Raw genomic sequence first — 3,876 nt, 5'->3', positions numbered from 1 at the left:
GAAAGTTAGGGAAGGATTAGCAGAATGAGCAGCATTTACTCCCATGGGACCACCGAGAGCAGAAGAGATACAGCGGCCCTAGCTCAACCCCGACCCCTTTTTGAAGAACATGGAAATACACATGTAGCTGGGGTGGTCGCAGGGAGGATCTAGATCAGTGATAATCAAAGTACGGTTTGGGGGCCGCATAAGGCCCTCCAGGTCTTTACATGCGGACCGCAGGGCAGCAACAATTTATTTTACTCAGAACTAACATGAAAAAGAAACGTACATATACAGCAAACACTTATTTAAAGGTTAATTGCAGTTAGGAAAAGGAAGTAACTAGGCCTTTAACTTTAGGAACACCTTCATTCTTAAAGGCAGCCACTAGATAGACATGCTTTGTTTCCCTACCCCGACTTTACACCCCGCTGGCATCAGGGCGGCCCTCGGTCACACCACAGACCAAACTTTGCTGCCGCCGGGAAAATGTTTGTGGTACCCATGACCTAGATGAACAAAAGGCAAGAGTTGTTAGACAGGAGAACGAAACAGAAGCTTGCATCTCTAAAAGGCACGAACAGGAACCAATGAAAACAAGTATTGGCATAGCCAATAGGTCTTGTCTTTGGGACCTTATAAGTGTTTAGCCATGCAACAGTTGATGTTGTTGCACCAAGGATATTGTGCTGCATAACTAAACACGTAAAAGGTCCCAGAGGCGAGACCTACTGGCGATGCCAATGCTTGTTTACCTGATGGGCATTGGCTGACCGCTGCCTGGTTACTGAGGCCCTAGTGAGGTGGAGACATATTTGGGGGAGTTTTAGCCTCATCAGATGATGCTGTGCAGGCCCAGGCCCAGGTACAATGAGGCGCAGTCGGTGCTGACTGGGAGTGTGTTCTTTCGATCGACGGGACTGCCCCCCTTTACTCTGGTGAAAGCCACAAACGGAATTCAAGCCAATCTTCTCATCATACAGACATAATGTCACCGTTTGCTGAGGCCTTCAAAAGAGTGACCTGTAGAAGCAATGAATTCCAGGAAGAAGATATTCAAATAAATGCAGTTGAATTTATTCCTTACAAATGAGCACGTCCTATTACATAAGCTGTCTGCAGGAACTGCCTGCCAGTGAATCCACAAGTACACATTAGAACATAGAACCTATAATTCAAATGAGTACACTACATGCTTAAAGGGGAATACACATTCAATACTACACTGTTAATATGGACTTACAATGAAATAATTAAATAAGCACATACTACATATCTTCCCCTTTTCAAAAAAATAAATAAATAAAATAATTACTTATAAACTATAAACTCCTTAAATTTCATAGGTTTCTTTACAGTCCTCCCAAACGAAGATTTCTGATCAACATTAGTATTTTTGTCTCTTTCATCGTTACAAAAGTAATCATCAGCAATTACATTTTCTTCCAAAGAATTGGATGGCAATTCAAGATTTATTTGATTCCCATCATTATGCACATCCCCTTTATCATTCTTATGTTTGTCAAAACACCAAAAATGCCCCCGAGACATGGAACCATGGCCAGAATCACCAGGATCAATGACAACTGAAGGTTGTGTTAAAGCTAAGCGACTAAGATGCCACTTCTCACCATTATTCAGAGTGACTGAATTCTGGTGAATCTTAACAATTTTCTTTGGAGAACCAAACTTACTCTGCCCCTTGCAAACTCTTCTAGGATTTTTAATAGAAACCCATTGCCCAACATGCAATTTAACAGGTTTAGAGCCATGTTTTGCATCATAATAAACCTTATTTTTAGCCTGCGACAGAACAAGATTAGATTTTACCTTATCAATGTCATAAAAACACATATCATTCTTCTTCATCCAACTAGGATTAGTCTTAGACAAGGGCTTCCTACATCTCATAAGAGAAAATGGACTCATACCCAAAGGTGGATGGGGAGTAATACGATAAGCCCACAACATCTTCAATAATTCACTCTCCCATTCTAATTTAGACTTGATGCACAATTGTAGAGTACTCTTAATAATTTTGTTAAGTCTCTCCACAACTCCATTGCAAGAAGGATGATATAGTGGAGATAGCTTATGTTTAATCCCTTTAGATATGAAGAAACAATACATTTCCTTGGATTTAAATTGTGCACCATTATCTGTAAGAATAGATGATGGACAACCTTCTTGTACGAAAATTGTTTCCAAAAATTCAATAACATTAACAGCATTAGCTTTGCTAACCACCTTTAGCTCAAACCACCTTGAAAACAGATCCACCAATACAATAATAAATCTTACTGTTTGCTCAAACCAACTGATAGGACCCATAATATCCATTGCCAGATCCTCTCAAGGAAGATTCGGAGAAGTAACCTCTCCTAGAGGTGGATTAAAAGTTTTTTTTGATTTATCTGAAATCTCACAATTGACACACGCCCTGACAAACTTCTCTATTTTACAATCCATTCCCGGCCACCAATACTGATCCCTTACTCTAGACTTGGTCCGAGAAATCCCAGGATGACCTTCATGAGACAGCTGTATAATGTTATCTCTTAAAGACTCTGGAGGAATGATTTTATCACCTCTAACGAGAAAATTATCAGAAACAGAGAGTTCGTCTCTGACCTCCCAAAAACCTCTCATGACATCATTCAAATCCTTCTTAGAAAAACCATTCCAACCATTTATCACTTTAGACCTAACCATGCTCAAAACACTGTCATTTAAATCAGCAATAGACCATTGCTCAGAAGAAATAGATTCAAACACTTTGTCATTGGCAACAACATTAGCCACGGAAAAATCATTCCAAGAACTCCTATCCGCCTCAAAAATAGGTAAAGAAAATCTACTTAAGAAATCCGCAATCACATTTTTTGCCCCTGGAACATACCTAACCTCAAACAGGAAGTCCTGTAAACGCATAGAAAGCCTAGCTATCCTAGCAGTTTGTCCGGAAATTTCCTTCTAAAAAAAAAAACGGTTTAAAAATTTCTAAAATGGTTAAAAAAATAGAAGAATTATGATCCTTGTTCTTTAAAGATCCCATCCTCGTCGCCAATTTGTAGAAGCAATGAATTCCAGGAAGAAGATATTCAAATAAATGCAGTTGAATTTATTCCTTACAAATGAGCACGTCCTGTTACATCAGCTGTCTGCAGGAACTGCCTGCCAGTGAATCCACAAGTACACATTAGAACATAGAACCTATAATTCAAATGAGTACACTACATGCTTAAAATGGAATACACATTCAATACTACACTGTTAATATGGACTTACAATGAAATAATTAAATAAGCACATGCTACATGACCCAACTCCAGCAGTGAGGGCCAATGAGCATTGTTGATACAAAATAATCAACAACAACAACAAATGTATCCCGTGCAGCAGGCTCGAGACCCTCCAGCACCAGACAGTCTTTGTATCTCTTGACCTCACCTGGGTTTCATGTGGGGCCTGCTGGGGTGGGGTTAAAAGAGGGGCCTCTGATGAACAACTGCGCATGCGCGGCGGGCAGACACGGCTGTTAAGGCAATCCAACTCCAGAAGTCGCTGCAAGAAAGATTCACAGCTCAGTGCCAGGAAAGGGGGAGTGCAAACTCCTCGGTTCGGCTCCTCTATGGGGGGGTGTGTCTCCTTTGCGCAGGCGCAGTGAGACTCAGCGTCCTCTGTCCAGGGCAGTTCACAGGCTGCACTCGTTGCAGGGATGTCTTTGCTCTGCGCATGCGCAGTGAGGCTGCGCGGCCTCGGTCCCGGGCAGTTCACCGGCTGCTCGGCGATTGGAAGTAGTATGCTCGCTCCGCACATGCGCCGCTGTGACGCGCGGTCCTGCGCGTGCGCAGCCGTGAGACGCCATATTTTTTTCTGGCGCGATGGTGGCTC

The sequence above is a fragment of the Lissotriton helveticus genome, chromosome 1_1, assembly GCF_964261635.1.
Source record: "Lissotriton helveticus chromosome 1_1, aLisHel1.1, whole genome shotgun sequence".
Taxonomy (NCBI): Eukaryota; Metazoa; Chordata; class Amphibia; order Caudata; family Salamandridae; genus Lissotriton; species Lissotriton helveticus.
This window is presented reverse-complemented; position numbering follows the sequence as displayed.